At 43.8% G+C, this 25,016-nt stretch overlaps 1 protein-coding gene across 1 annotated transcript in view; it reads right to left on the bottom strand.

Moving 5' to 3' along the window:
- Slc7a14 (solute carrier family 7 member 14) overlaps nucleotides 1–25,016 on the bottom strand; it is a 129,101-nt gene that overhangs the window by 90,855 nt on the left and 13,230 nt on the right. The window lies entirely within an intron of this gene.

Below are 25,016 nucleotides of genomic sequence, written 5' to 3'. Positions count from 1 at the left end.
GTGTGGTATGAAGCACACAGAGGTTCGAGTTCCAGGATGATGAAAAACTTTCCATGCTGTTCAATATGGCTTCCACTAGCCATGTGTGGCAATTAAGCCCTTGATATGTGGCTAATGGTGCTGAAAATGGGATTTTAAATTTTACTTAATTTTAGTTACAAGATATGCCTCAGAGATACAAGGCCACTGCAATACAAGTGAATATTGCAATTAGCCATGAATTGTTTGTATATATAAAAATTGTGTCTATATTGTTTTATAGAATAAGAATGCAATAATCTTACACTTAAGAGTTGCACACACCCTAACTAATCCCTGCAAAAAAAGCAGCAGCCGACTAAACCACTGGAAGGAATGGTGCAGTGGACTTGCTGAGGCAGAGTCGCTAGGACCCCTTCAGTGGGAGGACCTGGACAGATGCTCGCTTGCTGGTACCATGCCTGCTGCCCAAGTGTGAGGATCCGAATTCAATCCCCGAACCCATGTAAAAAGTGGGCATGGTGTGGTGCTTATAACCCCATTGCTGGGAAAGCAGATCCCTGGAGTAAATGAATTGGAGAGAGAGTGAGAAAGATACCCCTTGACTTCTAGTGTCTCTTCCATACACACACACACACACACACACACACACACACACACACACACACGCACATGCACACACAAAAACACACAGATGCATACACACATTCCTACACATGCACACAAACACACACATGAACATGCACATACACACATGAATATGCATGCATACACATACCTTATACATATACATGCACTAGCACGCACACATGTATACACATGTACACATGAACATGCTTGCACACATATACCATACACAAACAATGCAGTGTTTATGAAGTACACTAAGACAAAGCCCAATATGATGAGTATGCCTGTAATTTAAATTTATATGGCCACATGTGGCTGGTGGCTGTTCCACTGGATGGCAAAGCTGTACAGTGTGTGCTTAAACACTGCAGAGCTAACATCAGAAAGATGTTGGCATTCTTTAGGAGAGGGCACTGAGCTCGGGGACAGCTGGAGGACTGAGCCAAGCCAGGTTCCCGAGTTAGAATGCAGAAGAATCAGGGCACAGCTTCTAGAACCACATGCTCTGCCCACTGGCTGTGTCCCCCGCCACCCCCCGCAATCCTCTCTCCTGGCTCTTTCCAAAGGGATCTGAAATCATACCTTTCCTCTTTTGCCGTTATCCAACAGTCTCTTTCCCTTCCTCTATTATTAATGCAGTAACAGTAGAAGAGTGTGCTGTGGCAGATGTGTGTGGGGCTGCGAGGCGGCCCTGTCAACCGGCCAAACAGACATTAAATCATGTTTTAATATCCTAGGGGTTCATCTCAGGCTGCCCTTGACTGCGTCTTTCTTCTTGGCTATTCTTCCTCTGGCCTGCTCCAATCTACTTCACTTGAAACAGCTATATATCATATTATAACCTAACAAAATAGGCCTTGGCTAAAATTGCTGAATTTATATCCTTCTCAGAGCTGGCTCCTTAAGTTTCCTCCCCCTTGTCAAGAGATCTTTCTCTTGTTAGGTTTGTGTTAGATAATATTATTATTCCAGAAAAAGGACATAGAATGGTTTGTGGATTGGGGGACGAGCATCTTTTCCTAAGTGCCCTTCCACACTTGACTTGTTGAGTCAAGCAAGTGTGCTGTGCCCAGCAGCCTGCTCTTGTCAACACATGAGGAACTTTCCTCTGCCTTCCCTTAATGACTTAGAAGTTGCCTGAGTAGGAGACCTTGCTTTAGTCATGGCCATAAACAGAGAAAAGGAACACAAATACCTGTTCACCCAGGATGAAGCACCCAGGCTCTCCCTTTTGGCATTAGAAGAGAAGGAAGTCTTCACTTTTCAGATAGTAGCCTGCCCATCTAATCTAATCACAAAGAGCGATCACCGTTGTATCTAGAGACAAAGACACTCACTCGGCTCCCAGACAGACTGGGAAGAATCTAGTTACTTGGGAACGAGGAGCACGCCAGTGTTTCCAGTGACCTGGAAAGTAGAACCCGTTGGAAAGTGGCTGGAGAAAGTGACTGAGGAGGGCTGACTTTCAGGTCAGTGACAACATGGAGAGAAGGGGCATTTGCATGCCCATGTTCCCCATGCTGTCAACTCCTCCCTGAAACATTGTAAACTTGGTGGCTTGGAAGGCAGATTGACCTGCAGGAGTGCAGCTATTCTGCTGGTATGTCAAAATCCAGAACCGTCATATCAATCAGGAGAAATCAGTTCAGAAGATGCAGACCTGGGAACTACAAACAAGAGAGAGCATGTGGTGTTTGCCTTTCTGGGTCGGGGTTAGTTTACTCAGTATAATATTTTTCTGCTCCATCCATTTACCTGAAAATTTCACTATCTCACTTTTCGTTATGGCTAAGCAGAATTTCCTTGTGTATATATGTACGTACACACACACACACACACACACACACACACACACACACACACACACACACACACGTACATATCCTGGGGAAGTAAAAAGGGACAGTGAGGGTGTGGCGGGGAAGTAACTGGTTGGGTAGCAGGCAGCAGGAGCTGGAGGGGAATGGGAAAAGTGGGCGGGGCTTAACTGTGGAGAGCAGGACAGATGTGGAGGGAGAGAAGAAGGAGAGAAATGCTGAGGATGTTTGGAAAATGCATAGTGAATCATATTAGTTTATGTTTACTTAAAACTACATATAACATGTATACACACACACACACACTTAAGTGAAGTTACTCCACCTGGGGTAATAATGCTCTATCAATCTAACAAAAACCCCAGCACCAGGTATGGTACTTTCAAATTGTTGGTTAGGCGAGTCCAAGAGATCCCTAAACAATATAGGCTATTTCTATTACTCTGGGTTGCCTCCCAGAACTTGCAGATAAGTCCCTATTGTTGATGACACCACACACCTTGGGCACAGGACTTGGAGGAATCAGCACCTGACCTGGAAGCCTCCTCCATCAAGGCTGGCTACCATAACAGCAGAAGGTGCTGTGCAAGCTGACAAGTGAGAAAAGCCATGAAGAGTCCTCCCCAGCTTTGACAAGTTTAAACCACAACAATGGCCACCATGGCAAGATGTCCTCAAAGGTGCAATAGTGGTGTCTGTATCTTGGCAGCAATCAATGACCATCTAATTGGACTTAAAGCCTGCTCAACAGGAAGGACGTTATGTCTGGTTCTAAACCTAGCTTTACTATGTCACTTTTCGAAACCGTAGGGATAGATATTTAGATTAACTGCCTTCTAATTACTTATCTCTATGCCCATAGATAAGTCTTGTATCAAAGAACTTTTTTTGCAACAGGCATAGACTATTATAGAAATTCACAAGTGGTCAAAATGAAGAGAACTGACTGTGGGGTGCCTATCACCAACTGATACATCAAAAACCCATCGAAGGATGGAAGAGAGTGTGTGCACCAGTTGACATGCCAACATGGATGGGGGAAGCTCACAAGGTCCCCCCTCCCTGCCTGGATGATGTACTTAATGACTGCTCTGAGAGGGAGAATCAGTCTTTCCCAGGGAGCTCCTCCTAACTGGTTATCTACTATCAAGTGGTTAGCCCTAAACCATACAAATATGAACAACACTAAATGGACTCAGTAGGTGGTATTTTATATTAATAAATGTGTGTGTGTAACTATAATAATTAAAAAAAAAGAGACCGTGAATTTGAGAAGGTGTTGAAGAGAGGAGAGGGAGAGGTGTGATGATATAAAAAGTCTTCATATATGAAATGCTCAAGAACGTAAAATACTTAAAAGAGAAGTAATTGGCTCTTATGGTGGCAGAAATGGAGCAGGAAAAAGGGCTATGGAGACATCTGTAATTGGGGAGGTAGCTCACTGTAAAGTACTCGCCTCCCACGCATGAAAGCCTGGGTTTAATACTCACCACTGAAAAAGAAGAGATATGGAATGTAGTACTATACTTTCAAATTTTTAAATGTATCATTATTATGCGTGTATTCACAAGCATGATGTGTGTGTATGGAGGTCAAAGGTTATTGCATCGATCTTAGCAGCTCCCATAACATAACAATCTACTTGACTAAAGATGTACTTATCTAGAGTCAAAAATGTGCTGAGGATATGGGCATGCAAACCACGGTTCTTCTAGAAGATGCTTTCCATCCTCCCGCCTGGTGCTTCTGGGTGTGTTAGTGTGAATTAAAAAGTCACCTGTGCATTTTGTAAAACTGTGGTTTGTCTCCATAATTCAGGATGCAGAGATTCTGCATTGCTAAGGAGCTTCCCGAAGATGCCTGTGTCGGTACAGTTGGTCTGCATGAACAGCAGGCTCTGCCCACCTCTGGGCCATCACAGGAGCTATTTACTCTGCTTATCTTGTTTCCCCGACTCTTTGCTTAGCACAGTAGTTCCCATGCCTGGCGATACCTGAGAATCACCCAGGAAACGTAAAAAACAAGAGTGGAAACACAGCTCCCCAGTTTTCCACTGGGCTTCTGCAGCCTCGTGTTTGCATCTGGGGTCTAGGAACCAGAGTCTGAACGAAAACCACTTGACTGATTGTTGTGATGGCTTGGTAGAGTGACTCTGAGCATCCAGAGCCTCCCTTTGAACACCTCTTCTGGACGCAGTGAAGCTGGCTTAGCCCACCACGTTACATGTTTAGAGCACCCTGCACTTTTCCTTGAGAGACTTCTCGTGACAGACCAGGTGTGCTACAACCATTAGCACCTGTGTCTTAGTCTCAGTGTCCTCTGAGCTGTGTTTATCTTGGGAACTGTGGTATTTCTGGTGCCAAGCAAAGGCCCACTACCACATTAGTGTCACCAGGACACAGGAATGAATGAATGAGTGGACATACCGTGAGAAGCTTACAGCTGTTCTCATTCAATGTTCATGACTCTAAGAACTACAGACTGACATTTCTATCTACCATAAGAAAAAGGGCATTTGCTGTGTATATCAGTCAGGGCTCTCTAGAGAAACAGAACCTACAGAATGAACATCTTTTCGAAGGGGTTTTACTAGATTAGCTTACACAAAACTGTTTGGGTAGACCTACAGTGGTTGTCTCTACACTACAGGGGCTGAGACCCTTGTTCTGTTCCTCTGGCTTCATGATACAGAAGTCCCAGCTTTGTGCTGAAGACCTGGGGGATACCCAAGGAGCCACTGGTCTTCAGTCTGCACTGGAAGCTGGGAGAAACTGCTGTTGATGTCCCTGAAGGACAGCAGCAGCAGTGGGATTAGAGTAAAGGAACTCCCCAACAGGGTAGATGAATTGACCGAAAGATGTGAAGGCAGCGAGGCAAAAGCTTCCCCCTCAGGCCTCCTTTTTTCTGGCTGTCACAGGAAGTGCCACCTACATTTAGGGTGGGTCTTCCCAAGTAAACTCATCTAGTCAAGAAAACCCCTTTTCCTCCCACTGGGTTGCCTTGTCCAGCCTTGATATGATGGTGTGTGCCTGGTATCATTGTAGCCTAGTTTGCCATATTTGGTTGCTCTCCTTGGGAGGCCTGTTCTTTTCTGAGAGGAGACCCAGGGGATGGGGTGGCTCTGGAGGAGCAGGGAGGTGAGGGGAAGAGACTGGGGGGATGAGAGGGAGGGGAAACTGTGGTCTGGATATAATATTTGTGAGAAGAGTAAAAAAATTAAAAAAGAAGACAATCCCTGACAGGTGCACCCACCCCTGTGCTTATCTCTTAGTCTACCCTTGACCCAGTCAAGTTGATAGTCAGCCTTAACCATTTCAGACAGAGGCAGTGGCCCAGTCGATGATGACACACATGAGCCCAGCCTCGAAGCCAGCCTTCTGAATGACAGGCTCGTCCTCTCTGCTTCCGCTTCGATGCTCACTACAGCTTTTATAGAGTCCAGGCTGGGGACATTTATTTAAATGTCCCAATGTGATACTTGTTATGATTGCAGAAATTAAGAATGCCAACAGCTTGCTCCACCTGGCATCCTGGGGAGAGGCACTTAGCTTGATGAGTGCATCTTGTAGGAGTAAACAGTGGTCCCCCTAGTGACCTCCAGGTTTTTAACTTGAGCAGGGGAGAAAGTGCACCTAGCTGAATCAGCTGAAAGCCACGTTCCTCAAGCCTACTGAGGTTCAGGAGTCTGGATGATCGCAAGAACTGGAAGGCAACTATGCTTTCCACGAGGACTATAATTCCCGGGGCAGAGGCTGTACAAGTGAAAGCTTCAGTCTTGAAAAATGATAAAAGCTAGGCTGCTGTGGCTTCACCTGTTGGCAATATTATATGCGGAGTAGAAAAGACAGAGACCCTGGGCTGTAATGAAAGAATGCTTGTGGCTGGGCATGTGTGTATAATGAAGGGTTGATCTGAAAACACTTCAGTGGTTCTTCAGTTCTGTTGGCCTCAATGCCAACCACGTGTGAATAAGCATGAAACTATGCATGTAATAGGCACCCCTACCTTGAAGTAAAACATGTAGATAACATACCCTTCCCACAGTCATTAACTGAGAAAACTCAATATGGTCCATTTATTGCAGACTAGCAGGCAAATGATTTATAGTACACGTACTCTCCAAGCTGTAAATGCTCAAGCACAATTTAATGATCACTTAGGGTGTGGGTTGTTCGTGGCTCAAATGCTACTGCAACGGCTTGTGCTTGTGGGTAAAGTATTTTTCTGAGATAGTAAGCAACTGCAAATTTCCAAACTAAGGCCAGTGTGGTCTTTTCATTGATTTGCATGTTAGGTATCACATTCATTCAGCAAACACAAAATTTTAAATTGATGTATACTCTACAAAATCTCTCTCTCTCTCTCTCTCTCTCTCTCTCTCTCTCTCTCTCTCTCTCTCCCCTCCCCCGTGTGTGTGTGTGTGTGTGTGTGTGTGTGTGTGTGTGTATGTGTGTTGCAGTCACACACGACACAGGAGAGCTACCTTGCTGGTTTTGTGTGGGTTCTGAGGATCCAAACACAGGCTCTCATTCCTGTGTGGCAGGCGCTCAGCCCACTGATCCATCTCAAATTGACTTTTTTTGAAGCGCGTCACCCATCTCCTCTTGGTGTACTCCAAGAGTCGTGTTATCATTGCTGTATCTAATCTCAGAATATCTTTACCACCTGCGAAGGAAACCCATACTTCCAAGCAATCAGAACTCACTACTCCTTCCCCCAGTTGCCTGACCACCTTTGGCCTTTGTGGATTTGCTATTTTGAACATTTTACACAAATACAATAATAAATTGTGTGACCTTTTGGATCTTTCACTCATCAAAATGACCATCCAGCTCATACATGTTTAATTATGAATCAGAGATTCATTTCTTTTTATGGCTAAGGTCCATTATATGGATTTACTATATTCTGTTAGTCTATTCATTAGTTGGGATAATCTGTGTTACTTCACTTATTATTCATAATAAGATATGAGTTATTATTTGTAACACTATACTTGTGAATATTTTGCAGTTGGTGTGTGTGTGTCTGTGTCTGTGTGTGCTGTGTCCCCAGAGGCTGGAAGAGGGTGTCCTATCCCCTGGAGCTGCAGTTGCAGGTCATTGTGAGTGGCCTAATGGATGGAAGAGGTTGGGGACAAAACGCCAGTCCTCTGGAAGAACAAGTGAAGCCATCATTCTGGACCCTGGATTTCTAATTTAAAATCTCTTGGCTATTAACCAGGAGTGGAATTTTGCGTCATACGGCAATTCTGTGTTTAACACGTTGTTGAGGAACTGTCAAACTGTGCTTCAAGGCAACAGCACAATTTTACAGTTTTTCCATTTCCTCCTTAATTATATTTATTATTTAGTATTTTAATTATAATCGCCCTGGTGGGTGTGAAGCACTTTCTCATGGTGGCTGTGCCTTCCCTTTTCTTAATGACCAATGCTCTGAGTCCTCTCCCATGTGTGTCCATCTGTCACTTAACATGCGTTTTTGGGGAAATATTTATTCAAATTCTTCATCCAGGTCAAAACTGGGTGGTTTGCCATGCATTGTGTTGTTGGGTATGACCATCCATTGTGTATTTGAGATGCAGTATTCTTTTAAGATATAAGATTTGCAAATGTTTTCTTTTATTATGAGATTTGTCTTCCTACCTTTCTGATGGTTTCATTTGCAATTCAGTTTTTTTTTTTTTTAATTCTGTGCTTGTACAATTTACCCACTGTTTTCGTTGGTGGTTTAATGACCTTGCTTCTCCAATCCGGGACCATGCAGATTTACGTCTTTCTTCCAGCCTTTCTTTGTCCGGGACGGTGTGGGCGTGGCTAGGAGTGATTAGAATCCTGATTATGTTACTTCTTCAACTGCACTGTCAGGACGTCAGTAATGCGATTCAGAATGGTTGAAATGAAATAAAGCAGGGTTCAGATGGCGCTCCTGGCTCATTAAGCTGAGGACCATGGGCTTTGCAAGTTTATTAATTTGATGTTTTCCATTCTGCCTCTGTTTCATTTCAGCAGAGAGCCTTTGTGTTCAGTCTCTTCTTCCCCCTTTTCTGCCCATAGTACCTTCAGAGTCCAGCCTGGTTACCCTTTCTCAGGAGCCTTGTGCAATGCCCTGATACACAAGAACAACATCCCATCCTCAACCGTCTCTCCCTCTCCAGCCTTACTTGAAGATGCCCCTGCAGAAAGTCATCTCTCAACAGGTTGCTAAGCACTTTGGAAAATCATTGCTTGTTAGCTAATTATGGCACAGAGTTCACCACAGCAGACATTAGAAATATTGGTTGAATTAACACAATTTACTTACCTAGGCTTCAGTTTTTCCCCATGTTAGATGAAGCTACTGAATGGTATCATATTTTAGGAATGAAATTCTATCCATCTGTCTGTCCAGTTGGCTCGTGTGTGTGTGTGTGTGTGTGTGTGTGTGTGTGTGTGTGTTCGCGCCTTCAGACCCGAACTAAGATATATCTAAGTCATGATTTTCTAAGCATTTTTTAGTTTTAGTTTTTTTTGTGTTTAGGCATTTAATCTATTTGAGTTAATTTTTATGTGTATACATAGACGATTCCTAAGCCTTTCTTTGAGAAGATAAACAGCCTGTTTGCCTAATTTCAAGCAGGAAGTATCCAGCTCAAAACATTATCATTATACCACCATCATGCTATTATAATCACCTCCACCACCATCACTATTATCAACGTCATCACCACCAGCATCAGCACCAGCACAATCGTCACCATCATCACCACCGCCGGCATCATCATCACCACCAGCATCAATCCCATCACAACCATCGCCATCATCACTGCTGTCGGCATCGTCGTCAGCACCAGCATCAGCACCAGCACAACCATCGCCATCATCACTGCCGCCGCCGGCATCGTCATCACCACCAGCATCAATCCCATCACAACCATTGCCACCATCATCACCACCATCATTGCAGCTACAACACGCAGTGTGACTGAGGCTGGGGTCAAAGTCACAAGTAACACACACGCTTGCTCTCAGGCATCGTCTGGAGCCTTGCTGGTTGCATCAGGAGAAAGGATAGACCACTCTCTGGACTCCTTGCCATGTCTGTTTTGTCCTTTCTTCTGGGTCCTCAAGAGTCCCCTGAGCACCTGAGATGGAGTGAGGCATCTTCAATGTGAATCTTTTTATTAACAAACTGGTGAAGTGGTTTGGGGAAAAAAAAAAACAATGTGGCTGGATTATCACCTTACTCCTACAGTGGCCATGCGCTGCCTGGAACAAGACATTCACAGGAGAAACGCTGCTGTCCGTCTCTTAGTAGGTCCATGGCCATGTCTCTCCACGTCCTCAGTCTTTTGTTTTTCTTGTGTGTGCATTAAGGGGCTTGATATCAACTTCCTTACAGACAGGGTTGTGAGCAAATATGTAATATAAAGTCTGCAGTGCCTAGCACTAGCTCTAAAAAGTGCTAAAAGCAAAACAAAACAAAAATCCAGACCTAAAAAAAGTCCAAATCAAACTTTGTTTTAACATTTTTAGTACATTTTAAAACTGATTCATTGTGTGTGTGTGTGGGGGGGGGGGTATACACATGTGTCACTGTGAGTATGTGGATTCAGAGGACAATTTGCAGGAAGCAGTTCTCTCCTTCTATCGTATGATTGATCAAACTCGGCTCCTCAGGCTCGACAGCAGTCACTTTTACTCAGTGAGCCATCTCACTGGCCCCACTTGTTTGTCCTCGAGACATGGTGCAGCCTAGGTGGTCCCTGGATCTCACTCTGCAGCCCAGGCTGGCCTCGAACTCACAGAGATCCACCTGCCTCTGCCTCCTGTGTGCTGGGATTAAAGGTGTGCGCCACCACCACCCAACACCTTGCCCAGTTCTAATCAATCCTGTGCATTATGTAGGACTTCTTCAGGTCAGGAAGTGTTCAGCCAGCATTCCCTGATGTTAAGTTGTATAATTCTACATCAGCTCCCAGAAAGAGTGCAAGTAGAATCACCCAATTTTGTAATCTAGAGAGAGAGGTTCAATCCCATTAATGAAGATCTTAAAAGACCTGACTTTTGCAAGCATAGGGGCAGGAGGCAGCAGGATGAAGCACCGGCCCGCACAGAGCTCACACTCAGGTGTGTGTAGCCAATGTAGTAAAAATGTCGTTCAGCTGGGGGACTTGGCATGGAAGAAGTCACAGTAGTGGCTAAGAGTGGAGATCTGGTGCCTAACTTCCTCCAATCACACCCCAGCCCTGTCCTCCCCAGATCTGTGGCTGTGTCGCTTAACTGACCACATGCGAGTTTGCTGGTCTTCCTTTGTAAACTGGGATGATAATGTTTTCTGAGAAGACACTGTCTTAAGGATTAAATAAGATGATCATTGGCAAAAGCTTAGAGAATGAAGGTATGTAGCAAGAACCAGTAAATACGATTTACAGTTATTGTGGAGAGTCAAGGACACTGAATTCTAGTCCTTTGGTCCCCACTGGATGTCTTTGTGGTCTAGAGACAGACTCATGCCTCTGAACCCCACAGCAAGGAAGTGGCTGCTGTGTTGCTAACGTGACTCTGGCTGTCACAGGGAACACTGGCGTATATCACACACTGCGGGCAGAGGAGTCTGGATGCAGAAGTTTCTCGGGGTGTCTTAGCTGTTCCATGTCCCCTTTGAAACCAGTGGGAAGCTGCATGAGCAGCACCCAAGAGGACACTTGGAACTGGCCTGGTGGTGACACTGGTACCCCAGAACTTCCGAGGCAGAGGACTGATGCAAGTTGGAGGTCAGCCTGGATTACACGGTGAGGGTCAGGATGGGCAAGTCACATAGTGAGACTCCGGCAACGACAGCAACAGGGCGGTGGTGGCAGCACCAAACCACCAAACCACCAAACCACCAAAACACCAAACCCAAACAGCCGAAGAACAAGCAGAAAGGGCTGATTATCCCAAGCCCTTTTCAGACTTTAAATTTCCAGATTCTAAGTCTCCATTTTCCTTTTGGCGCTCTGTATTTTATACACTGAGGTGTCTGGGCAAATAGCCAGTTTTATTTTCATATCACCATGGTAGATTTGAGTAGCTCAGCAAGAAGATTGTGTGCCTGAAATTCAAATAGGAAACACACCCACTTCATATGAGAAATGTCAGCTGATAGTTAAACATGATGTTTTTCCCACAATGGCATTCTGCATGGAGAATTACAAAGTTGTATTTCAATAATGGGGCTTTTTTGGGGGCTGGCTGTAAATATAAGGTTATGGTATGAAATTGACTTATTTAAGCTTCTTTTTATACCTAAACAGAAGGGGTAGTAATTCCTTCCTCTTATAATAGTGCTTATCCCTGGTATAAATAGTCCTCTCTGTGTGTGGCCTTGCTCAACTGAAGGATGGGAGCTGCTGATTTCTGTGCTAGGAACTTCCAGGTCTAGTGACTATCTTGGGAGGTTTACATAGGAGTTCCATTATACAGAGAACCCACTTGTAAAATCTACAGAGTGGGGAGGGAGATGGCTCATTTGGTAAGGCACCTGCTACACAAGCATAGAACCTGGTTTTGGATTCCTAGCACCCACGTAAAAAGTCAGGCACAGGTGTGTGTGTGTGTGTGTGTGTGTGTGTGTGTGTGTGTGTGTGTGTGTGTGTGTGTGTGTGTGTTTTACCCCAGAACTGGTGAGTGGAGACAGGTGGATCTCTGAAACTCGTTGGCAAGCCAGTCTGGCTGGATGGAAGAGCTCCAGGTTCAGTGAGAGATCCTGTCTCAATGTCTAATGTGATTGAGCAACAGTCAACATCAACCTATGACTGCCACATTCACACACACATGTGTATGCACACCTACATGTACACACATCCACATGGATATATACGTACACTGTACATACATGGATTCCCACAAGTGACAGACTGCATCCTGCAGTGTATCCTTTAGAAATAAAACCCTGCAAGTTAATATGTCCCTATGGATTGCCAGTATTACTAGGCACAGAAGACCCATTTACATGATACATTAGTGATTTCAAAGGCATTTTCACCCTTCAGATTAGTTAATTTTTTGTTATTCCTTTTTCTATCCATGAATAAAGTTCCCATTAGTACTTTCATAAAAAACAAATTACTTAAAAGCATTATCCCTTGCAGTCAAACTTTACATTAGCTATCAGGGGTAATCATAGGAGCTGTAATTCTTTTCTCTTTCAAAAAGGGGATAGTTACTAAATTAAAACTGATTTCTTAATGATAGCAGCATTGTCGTCTGGGTACCAGAAAAGATGTATTTCTCTCAATCACCACAACTAATTAATTTCAGAAATACAGTGCTCCCTGTTTAAGACTTCTGGTGCTATGTAATGACTGCCATTGTTGAAAGTGTAATAAGCTAGGAAAGAACTACAGTGTTTCACCTTGATGTGCCCAATATTACATCTTTTACATTATCTTCATGTAAGCAATATTGTACACACAGAGTAATTCTTTTGCTCATTAAGTTTTTTTTCTGGCAAGTTTATGTTCAACCAAAACACTTGATAGTTTTCATTATTCAAGAAAGGGATATTAATCCACCATGTTCTAATGAAGGTCCATTCATCAAAAAAAATTACTAATTACAGTGAGTGGGTTTAACAAAAAGCAAATGTGGGCTGGCACTATGGCTCAAAAGTGTGCTCAGTGCAAGCCGGATGACCTGAGTTCAATCTTCAAGTCCTGTGATGCAGAGAGAACTGGTTCCTGAAAGTTGTCCTCTGAACCCCACGGAGTGCCACAGCATGTGTAACCCCTATAATCACACACATACAACAGTAACTAATTGCACGTGAAACAAGCAAGCAGACTGGACTGACAATTAGAGATTTTTATCTTGCTCTGCCTCCCCTTATCCTCTCGAATTTGGGAGGTCCCACTGTGGTTGGCTGAATAAGAAGGATTCTAGCCTCACACAATGTGTCCTTGTAACCAAGGGAACCAACCACTTCTTCCTGGTTCTCAGTAAGGTGTTCTTTACTGAGGGCCTCTGGGTTATTAAACCATGGAGACATGACAAGACTCCCAGATTCTCCCTGGGAAAACATTATCCCGGCACTGTTCACTGTTGCTGGAGATATGTTTCTAGGCTGGTGATGTAACTCAGTGGCAAAGAGTGCCTTGAACCCAGGGTTTAATCCTCAGCCACCCCCCCAAAAAAGTGGGGGAGAAGAAATAAGGAACATTGTCTTTGTTATACCCTCTTTAATAGTTAATATGTTGACCAAAAAATTCCTATTGATATTCTTTTTTCAACTTATTTTTTTACTTGATGCATAAAACAAATTATACCTAATCATGGGATATTGTGATATTTTAATGCATGTATACAGTGTTTAATGTTTGAATCTGATTAACTATATGTAACTCCTCAAATAGTTACCATTTACTTATAGTAAAAACATTCAACTTTTCCTTCTAGTTTTTACTTACTCTTTTTGACATTTATTTATTATTTATTATTATTGTGTATGTGCATGCTATGGTACATATGTGGAGGTCAGAGGACAACTTATGGGAGTCCGGTCTCTTCCTCCATCCTGTGGGCTCTAGGAATTGAGCCCAGGCCATCAGGCTTGGTGGAAGCTTTTACCCACTTGGCCTTCTCATTGGCTCCTCCCACATCTTTCTGAAATATGCAGTGCACTGTTTCCTATAAGCACGCTACTCAACAGCACAGCACAAATTCATACTTTCAACTCTAACTTCACACCCACTGCTCAGTGCCTCTCTCTCCTCTGTAGTCCTTCCCGGCTTCTGGAAACTACCCTCTAGCACTCAGCTTCTTAGATTTTCTTTTTCCTGAGATCAATCACGAGTCTCCATATGTGTGTGTGTGTATGTGTGTGTGTGTGTGTGTGTGTGTGTGTGTGTGTGTGTGTGTGAAAGAGAGAGAGAGAGCGAGAGCACATATGACTCATCTTTCTGTACCTGACATCTTCCACGTCACACAGTGACTTCCAGTGCAAGCTATGTTACTCCAAGTGCTGTGGGATGTCTTTCTGTATGCTGTGAATGTGTGGCTCCCATTGGTTAATAAATAAAGCTGTTTTGGCCTATGGCAAGAAAGCTTACGGCCAGGTGGGAAATCCAAACAGAGACACAGAGAGAAGAGCGGGGTCAGGAGAGACGAAGGAGCAACAAGATGCCAGCAGACCAGTAACACCATGGCCACGTGGCAACATATAGATTAATAGGAATGGGTTAATTTAAGATGACAGAGCTAGCTAGCAAGAAGCTGAAGCCATAGGCCATATAGTTTATAATTAATATAAGCCTCTGAGTGATTATTTTATAAGTGGTTGTGGGACTGCTGGTGGGAGAGATTCATCTGGACCTTGGAGTGGGGCAGGACCTGAGAAACTTCCATTTGCAGTGGACAGTGGCAGGTTGTTCTGGGTAGAGCTGCAGTGAACATGAGATGTCTCTTGGACATGTCATGCCACGCTGAGACTCTAGGTGGCTTAGAGGGAACTTTTTTTGATTGTTTAATGTAAAGAGTTCTACCAGATGTCATTCTGTCTCTTTCAACACTGTTCCATTTTAAAAAGGCATCGTGCCACACTGATGCTTCTGTAAGCAGAAGTGCTCGTTGTTACATCTTGTTTCTACCTCCCTCCTCTCTCTTGCCACTCTGTGTGCTGAATAGATTTCTACTGGGAACCTTTGCTGCACAAAAGATGTGCTTGCATTAGTTCAACAAATACCATTTCTGAGTTTGTGCATAATGCAAGCTTTTGCAAATAGATCATATTTTCACATTAAATACCACCTGCTGTCCCTGGTTTTCAGTTGCATTTATCAGGACTATTTCCAGTGTATAAGCTCCGATATCTGTCTCCATAACAGACTGTGAGCACATGATGGGTAGGATTCCAGGGGATTCCCTTTAATAAGTGAAGAACTGAATTTTGATAGTTCCAGCCCAATCTATCATTCACCTGGCCTTGTAATAGGATCTTGTGTAAAGGGTTTATGTGAGTGTGATATTCTTTTCTCTCATTTAAACACATGAGTGACAAGTATTGAATATAGCCCTTCCACTCAAATATCATCAGAGTGCCATTGAGGGGCAGGGGAATAAAAGGCAGTGAGCGTCTCTAAGCCAGCCCGAGCAGTGGGTAATCACAGGCATAGGAACAACAGGCTCTCTCTGGAGAGCAGAATTATTTCTGAGTCATTTCCAACAGTGTGAAGTGGCTTTTCCTGTTAGAAATCTGGTGTGCTGAGGACAGTTGCTGACCCTGTGGAGGAGGCCCACAGTGAATGGACCACACACTCTCAGGTTCTGGGCTGAAAGGAATAATTAGATTTGACAATCTCATTTAATACACAGGAAACAGAGGCCCAGAAGATATGCTCAGGGTCAGGCCTGGAGATTTCATTTCACAGACAAGAAAACGTATAAACCCAATGTGTGTAGGGTCACACTGCTAGATAGAGGCAGTAGTCCTAGAATTCCAGAGACAGGAATCTTCCTCTGGCTGACTGGTTTGGATCTTGTTTTATGATGGTTGTGTTTGGGCCTATACAGTCTCTGAAAACAGATCTTTGGCTTTGCCTACCAGGTTACAGGTCTTCCTCACCCTCAGACATAGTTCTGTTGTCTGAAAATTGAGGGTGATAATTCCTGCCCTGTGGGGTCATTCCCTAATTCATGTTAGTGGTATGAAACGCCTGGTACATTCTAGATTAAGACGATGGGATGGTTAGTTTAATTTCTTATCTGACACAACTTAGAAACCCCTGAGAAGAGAGTCTCAGTGAGTGATTGTCTAGATTAGGTTGGCCAAGTCCATGAGGACATTTTCTTGGTTGTTAATTGATGTGGGAAGACCAAGTCCAAGACTGTGCAGCACTGTCCTTGGTTTGGGGCCCTGGACAGTGGAAGAGTGGAGAAAGTTCGCTGATACTAAGCATGCATACATTCACTAGTTCTCTGCTCTTCACTGTGGAAATGACATGGCCAGATGTCAAGTTCCTATGCCGGTGACTTCCCCACGGTGATGGACCATGGCCTGCAACTGTGTGCTGAAATAAATCTTTGCTCCCCTAAGTTACTCTTTATCAGGGTATTTTATCACAGCAACAGGACAAAAACAAGGACAGACACCAGTGTTACTGCTATTGCTCTAGGTGACCAGGCTGCTCCTAGTGTTAATGCAACTTGTACTTTGCAAAGCACTCGCTCACGATGCACTCTTTCTCCACCTACCAGCTTTGACTTGTTTGTAGATTCAGGTTTCCATGGACCTATCTCAGGAACCAAGTGCAATGCTTTATTTGGTTTAAGGATTCCTTGCAACTCAATAATCTGTTTGTTCCTGCAGAATCTTAGATAGTCAGGAGGACACCTCTAACCTCCTTTACGTTGTGGGCAGGAGGAGAGAGAACCAGGCCGGCATAAGAAGGCAGGTGTCCAAGTACTGTGTGGGAAAGTGGGGCTGGGAGGAAGATGGAGGAAGATGCAGGAAGGCTGGGGAGACCCTGCCTGAGCAGCTGAGCAAGGAAAGGAATGAGAAGGTTCTCCAGTGCTGATGCAGATCAGGGAACAGAAGATGTCACTGTCCACTCAGAGTCTGACCCTTTCCTTGAGAATGAGGAGTCATGGTTCTTCTGACCTGCTGAATCTGAGCAGACCAAAGTTAGACAGGCCACTGTAGCAAGAGGCCTAGGGACTAGAGTGTGCATGGGTGTGTGTGCATGGGGCTCATTGCCAAGTACACTTAGAATAAGACTTGCATACATCATTCTCCTCTTTTCCTAGGAAAAGGGAGCAACAATAGTCATCTTGGTAGGATTCTAGGCAGTGAGGAAAGTTGTACAGACTATCTGGGAGCTTGCAGCTTGCTAAAGGAAAGGACATTTTTAAAATTAAAATTAAAATTTTAAAAATTAAGTCAGAAGGGAGGGGAGTTCATTTTTCCTTGCTAGTACCAGGTTGGGGCCCACTGAATGGTGATGGCTTAGCCTTCATGTCATTTTGTCCTTTGGATAACACAGGCCTCAGCTTCTTGTCTTGATGAAGCAGCCGCTTCTCTGCTATTGCTGGAAAATGAAGAAGACCTTGGAAGAGGGGGACATACCTCAGTGAGAAAGTAACAGGAAAAAACAAGAAGTGAAGAGTAGAAATGTAAATGGACGAAAGCTAGTCCATAGAAGCACGTGTTGGAACTGAGCCGAATGGCACATGGTCCAGAAAACACATCTTTAAGTTAACAATTTGCTGCTTCCCAGATGGAAAGAGCTAAGACATATGGCTGTCTTCCTGTCCTGCAGCTGGATAGTCATAGGACTAGGGAGACATAGCATCTGTAGTCCGTGAGGCCAGCCTCTCCTTACTGGAGGGCTAAGATGGGACCCCTGCCCAGTTCCACCTTTTTGATATTTTCTTGGTTCTAGGTATGCCAAGTTAATCTGTTTTTGTTTGTTTGTTTGTTTGTTTTTTTAACCCTTGCAACTCTGTTCATCCTCTCCAACTGCTTTATAAGTAAAGTGGCTCCTTAGATAAGAGAGAAAGGGGCCTCCTTGTAAAGTCAAGGAGGGAAGGGGCATGCTTTAGTGTTCTAAGGGCATTGGGGGCTCTTCTCAAACACACAGGTAAAAATGGTCCACCAATATCAGACAAAGACACAGTGGCCTCAAGTCCTACAAGACGGGATGTGTTCTTTCTCTTACACAATTTCCAATTGACTCTTCTGACCTGACCATTCCTGTGCTCTCTCCTCTGCCTCCTCCAAGACGTACCTCATTCATTCTTGTCACAGTCTGACACAACCCTCCTAGACTTACCACCTCAGTCAGAATCTAATGACCAGGAGATATGAGTTTTATTAGTTTTACAGTCATTGGGCTTGTCATGAAACACTTACCTAAATAAAACACTTGCAAGCAGCTGACTCCAAAGCAAATTCTGGCAGCATTGTACTACGGTTTATTTAAAGATAAAGCAGAGGACTGGAGAGATGGTTCAGCGTTTAAGAGCGTGTGCTGCTCTTGCAGAGGACCTGAGTTCCGTTCCAAGCACCGGTGTAGGGTGGCTCACAACAGCTCTAACTCCAGCTTCAGAGACTGTGATGCCCTCTTCTGGCCTCCACGGGCACCTGCACTTACAAGCATACATCCACACATAGTCGCACATACATGCACACAAGTAAAAATAAAATAAGTCTTTAAAAAAAGGAAATAAATACCTTGAGGTTTTTGCTTTATCACTTAAAGTGAGTCCAAACAGATGACCTTGAGTGATGTGTCACAAACGCGCTACAAGTGGGGCCTTGAATGTCCACCAGGACGTATATCATCTGATTCTTGAGTAGAGCCTGGCCTGCCCTGTGTGAGCACAGAGCTGTGCGAGCACGGGGCTGTGTGAGCTCAGGCTGGAAATGATCCTATTTTCGATTGACAGTGGCTTCCTTTTGATTTTTGTTTGTTTTTGGTCTTATGGGAGGAAAAGCTTTGATGTGCCTTGCCTGAGGAGAAAATCACCTTGAAAGTCCCAGTGTGGCTCTTGTTTACAAATTAGGCCTCCAGGCGTGGTAAGGGAAAATCCATTAGTTAATGGCTTCATGATGGTGGCCTCACATCTGATTTCTGGAAATTGGCGACAGATGGAATGGTTCGCTACTGAGAAGCGCTGGCCATTTACCCATTTATTCATGTGTACTTGTTCAAGACACTGGTGAAGTTTGATGGGGGAAATAACAAGCACATTCCTTTCACTGCCCTGCAGAGGGTCCCAGCCTTCTACTCCTGCCTTCCCTTTAAGGAAAGGCACCGCAGAAGGAATGTAATCTCTCTCCTCTCCTGTACATGTTGACTCAAATTTCTTTAGTCTTTTGCCTTGATAGTTGGTGCTAATTGTCAGCTAGGATCACTCAGGAGATGGGTCTCTGGCATGCTTGTGGAGGATTGCATTGAATATGTTAAATGATGTGGGAGAGCCATCTTAATTGGGGGGGGCACTTACTCCCCAATAGGGGAGTCCAGGACTGCACACAGTGGAGTGGGTGAACAAGCAAGCAGACATTGCGCCTCTCTGCATCTTGACTACAGAGGCTATGTCACCAGCTCCCTCCGGCTCCAGCTGACAGGACTTCCCCACCATGAGTGACTGTAATCTGAACCATGCACCACAATAAACCATTCATTTTACCACATCAACAGGAGAGGAAATGAACACTCACCCAGTGTTTTCTTGACAGTGCACTCCACCAGCAGACAAAACTTCACGGTTCTCACAAATGAAACCAAACCCCAAGTTCCTGACGGTTGGGCTTGGATACCCCTCTGCCTCCCATCTCCCACCACTGCTCATCTGCCTTCTGTGTTGAGTTATTGCTTTGCCTATAAGAAATGAGTCACTGGCGCATTTGAGTATATCCCGAGCTTCTAGAATAGCAAGTTGAGTCTAAAGACACAGTGTGCATTACTGATAGCAACGGGAAATTCTATTTTCCACAAATCCTACTTATAAGAATCTTGAACCCAAGTCTCTGCTTTGAGAGTCCTGACTTGTTTCTTAGCAGTTACAGGAGAAGAACTGAAATGCCTTCCTGATTAAGACATGACACCAAAAGCATGGACTGTGAGTGTCCACCTCCACAGATCCTGGAGGACTGGAGGACTGGGGTTTCATGTTATTTTTCCTTTTAGCAAAAATGCCATGGAGCGTGGGGCCTATTTTATCAACAGTTTGTCTCCAATGGTAGTTTCATTTTAAAAGACCATTTAATGGATGAATGAATAAATAAATGAAAAAAGAGACCATTTTTCTCCTATGTGACTGGAATCTTAGAAACAGTGTAATTTGCCCAAAGTTTCACACAAAATCTTTGGAAACCTGGGTCTGATTCTCTGCTAAGGCAGTAATAAGCTTGTAAGTTATTCTTTTTCTCATGTCATCAATGAGCTACAATAGGAGCAATCTGTTTCAGAGAGAATTCAAAGCAAGGGTGGGAAGGATAGATGGGTGGGCTGTGGCATCTGATAATGTGGCATGAATTCAACTCTAATGCATGGGCTGTGAGACCTGACCCTAGTCACTGAAACTCTCTGATACTCTATTTTGTGAATGGAAACAGCAATACTTATTTCAGAGATGAATGAGTAAATGTAAATGTAGTTGCTAAGATTATCAGAAGTATTATGACATGGCTGCTTAACTGTCCTTGACTCTAAGGACACTTCATTCTGTGCCATTGTGAAGTTTCTTGCATGAAGAGATGATGTCATAATGTTCTATTGGCTAGTGAGGTATGTATGTATGTATGTATGTATATATGTATGCATGTATGTATGTATTTAGATAAGATTTTACAGTGCAGCACTGGCTGACTTCTAATTCATAATCCTCCTGCCATAGCCTCCCAAGTGCTAGACTTCCAGGCACCATGATAGCACATAGTATTCATTTATAACTGATGGTTGGAATATACTTAGGCTAGAAGAACAGAGTATACACACTAAGATTGTACTGAAGCAAAAATGTCTAGCTTCTATTTTGATGGTTAATCTCCATAGTGGCGTATTTTAGTTGTCTATATTAGGAATTTACTTCTGGCACAGCAGTCTATACTCATTCAGATATTTTCTTCCTCTGCATTCTGACACTGGGAAGTGTGTCAAAGGCGTTGTGACTAGGACAGAATCTGAAATCAATCACAGACTGTCTGCATAGTTTATTCCTTTTTGGGATCAGGATAACTGGTCAGCACAAGAGCAAAATAAAATAGTCAGAATGGTTATTTGGCCTGTTTTAGAAGTAACAGTGTTGTCTGATTTTTTTAAAAAAACACACGAGAGTCACTTCCATCTGTATTTTGAAGATGAGTCATTACCAGCCTGGGACTGTTTTTGATATTACATTTCAAATGTCAGGGTTCCATGTGCAGGTGTCTAACAGGATAAACCTGACCCATGTTTGCTCAGAGCAAGGCCAGATCATAGCATCCTCTGAAGTGGGACACAGAGACTCAGCACCAAGTCAAGAGATGTCTCCTGGCAGGAAGCACCCCATCTCTGGGATGGCTTCTTCACGATTATCCACAAAGTTCCATTAGTTCTGAGATTGTATAGGGCAGCTTTAACTCCTAGGAAGAGAACACTGACAGCATCCGTGACACCACCCCATTTATGGTGAGATCAGCATCTAGTAATACACAAGTCAGTCTCTGGGGCTTGGCGAGCATGGCTTGATTCTGTTCTGGCAGATCACTCTCAGCAGGGCTGATTGAGACAAGTTTTTGTACATAATAAGTTTCTGAGACAATTCTGACCCTACAAAGGCCTGCCTGACAAGCTAATTTTTTTTAAAAAAAATTACCACTCTCTTTTCAATGTAATCTTTACTGAAATACAATCTAAATTTTATCTTAAAATGATTCCTTAAAAGTCATTTAGGCAGACATAAGATATTAGTTCCACAGGTCAGAAAACTTTTATTAGCATAAATTTGTATATACTAATGAAATGCATTATGCTGGTTAATTCAGGTAAAACATCTTGCTTCCAAAATAATGAAGACTCTAGAGTTGTTTTGTTTCTCATTCTTGGTCACTGCATGACTTTTAAAATTGACTCAATTACTTAACTTTTGATCTCTACTAACCTTACCATGAACTTGGAGTGAACTTTGTTGGATTCTCATGGACTCTGGCCTCTTTCTCTGTGTGTATACTATTTTGTCGTGGTCACTATCATACATGGCCTTAGTCCTATGTACCCAATACACCAGATGCATTAAGCCTTTACTTAACAGCTCCTTTGTGTGATGGATGGAGTGGTACAGAATGGTGGCTAAGAGGATGTAGCACTATGACAAAATTCTGCATGAACCTCTGGACACCATGTAGTTGGCATCAACATCCATCCTGAGAGGGGATATCACTCTGTATGCTGTGAATGTGTTGCTCTGATAGGTTAATAAATAAAGTGCTGATTGACCAGTAGCCAGGCAGGAAGTATAGGTGTGACAGAGAGAAGAGAATTCTGGGAACAGGAAGGCTGAGTCAGGAGATGCTGCCAGCTGCCGCCATGAGAAGCAAGATGTAAAGATACTGGTAAGCCATGAGCCATGTGGCAACGTATAGATTTATAGAAATGGGTTGATTTGAGATGTAGGATTTAGCTAGCAAGAAGTCTGAGCCATTAGGCCATACAGTTTTAATTAATATAAGTCTCTGTGTGTTTATTTGGGTCTGAGCGGCTGCAAGCCTGGGCAGGACTGGAGAAAACTCCAGCTACATTGGGTAATGAGAGGGAAGGGGATTTGAAACTGAGAAAATGCTGTTTTCTCTGCCTGGGCTAAAGCAGTTTGTTGCAGAGGGAAATGTGCCGTCCTAGGGGAGTAGGGTTTTAGCTATCACCCTGCTTTAACGATGAAAATGTGGGCAAATGGCTTCCCTTCTCTTGGCCTTGGTTCTTATTCCTGTAAAGTGAGTTTGTTAGCTTAAATAATTTGTATTGGACACAGGTTGGCTTACAGGCAGAAGAAAAATAGCAAGAAAGGAAAGGGAGAGTAGGAAACAAATGATCTCAGAATTCCAAGTGTGCACAGACTGACTTGACTGTGACGAGAAATCTCAGACCATAAACTCGGATAAATTATTCGAATTTAGCTGTGGCACAGATCGCACTGGAGCTCTGAAATCTGCGAGTCTGTGTCTGATGTGCTTGGGCACAGGCTATTTCATCTTTCTGAAGGCTCTCTCATCTAGAAAATGGGCTGTGATCATCAGTACGCAAGCACAGACAGCATATTATTTACAAAATCACCAGAGATTAAGATGCCGTCTGTTCAGGCTGTGCCTCCGTAATCCTTGTCAGTCTGAAGCAAAGAGGCAGAGGAGGGTATGTGAGCTGAGGCCAGAGAAGCACACCAGCATGCTGTGTGCTGCCTGTCAGCATTTCTGAAGAGAATGCTCTCATGTGGGCACAGCCAGGGACCTGATCTGTTCCAGGCTGTAGGGAAGGAAACATCTTTCTTTCTTTCTTCCTTTCCTTCTTCCTTCCTTTCTTCCTTTCCTTCTTCCTTCCTTCCTTCCTTCCTTCCTTCCTTCCTTCCTTTCTTTCTTTCTTTCTTTCTTTCTTTCTTTCTTTCTTTCTTTCTTTCTTTCCTCCTTCCTTCCTTCCTTTCCTCCCTCCCCCTCCTTCTCTCTCTCCCTCCCTCCCTTCCTTCCTTCTTTTCTTTTTCTTTTTTTCTGAGACAGGGTTTCTCTGTATAGCCCTGGCTGTCCTAGAACTCACTCTGTAGACCAGGCTGGCCTCAAACTCACAGAGATCCACCTGCCTCTGCCTCCCAAGTGCCAGGATTAAAGGTGTGCAACACCATGCCTGGCTGGAACCATATCTTAATAGCAAGCAGTGGAAAGCTTAGAGCCTCTTTGGTACTTGAAATCATTCTGTCACTGGATTATGTCAGGTGATGAGTGTGGTTCCTGACTGCACTGCAGGGCAGGTAGAGCACAGCAGCAGCAGAGGCCCAGTCCTTACACAGGAGCTAACTGTGGCTGACCGCACTTAACCCAGTGTCTCTGGATTGTAGGACCTTCAGCTGTAAACCGGGAAAGGAGCTGTCCAAGATGATTTCTGAAGTTCCTTCTCATTCTAATCCTGGACTCTGACTCTGGTGTCACTGCAAACAGGCCTTTAGACTTGGCTCCAACTGTGTCCTGAAAACTCTTATTAAAAACCCTATTCGAAGGCTAACCTCTGGGCTGCGTGAACAGGCCACCCTAGCTGCAGTCAACTCTCTCTAGACTCCTTCCGATAGGCTCTCCTACCATTCCCAAGGGTGCACCTCAGTCCACGTGTGTGCCATCGCTGTTTACATGGCTAGACTCCCCATAGTTCCCACCTCCTCAGCAGTCTTCTTTCCCACTTATCTACCCGAGAAAGCAGTACAAATCACCCGAACTTTAAAACAACTGTCATGTCTTCTGAGAAGGTGAATTCTTCTCTGGTCTCCAGAAATGCCATCATAGCGTGTATTACAGCATGTGACATGTATACCCAACTGCTGCTGTTCATGCCTGTCCCATTGTTACTGGGATCTAGAAGGAAGGGGCCCGAGGTTTGGTTTTCTAGCTAACTCCATGCATCATAAAGAAATGCCATAAACCAATATTTCTTCGGTAAACTGTAAAGAAGGTATTTTTCAGAACTACGACCTATTGTTTTGGGTCCTAAATCCAAACTTTAAATTAGACCTCACATCGTGCGAACTTATTAGGACTCTGACCCTGTTGAAACCGGAGAAGGCTTCTTGTAGAAGCTCTTAAAAGCTGATTTTATTATTTTTTGTAAAATTTCTGTTACATTTATTTGTTTTTGTATGTGTACATGTGCACTCACTTATGTTCCAGTTCACATGTGCCATGACATGTGTGTAGACTCCAGAAATCAGTTTTTTCCTTCTATAATGTGGGTCCCTGGGATTGAATTCAGGTTGTCATGAGTGGCTTCTACCCAATGAGCCATCTTGTCAGTCCTAAGGGTGATTTTAGAAACACTGATTTCTGACTTTTTTTTTTTTTTTAAACTTCTTAATAAAGTCACTGGGAGCCTGGCAAAGCTTCCGAGTTATTTTAAATACA

This window comes from Peromyscus californicus, unplaced genomic scaffold (genome assembly GCF_007827085.1).
Source record: "Peromyscus californicus insignis strain IS unplaced genomic scaffold, ASM782708v3 Scaffold_9__1_contigs__length_137607984, whole genome shotgun sequence".
Classification (NCBI taxonomy): Eukaryota; Metazoa; Chordata; class Mammalia; order Rodentia; family Cricetidae; genus Peromyscus; species Peromyscus californicus.
This window is presented reverse-complemented; position numbering and strand designations above follow the sequence as displayed.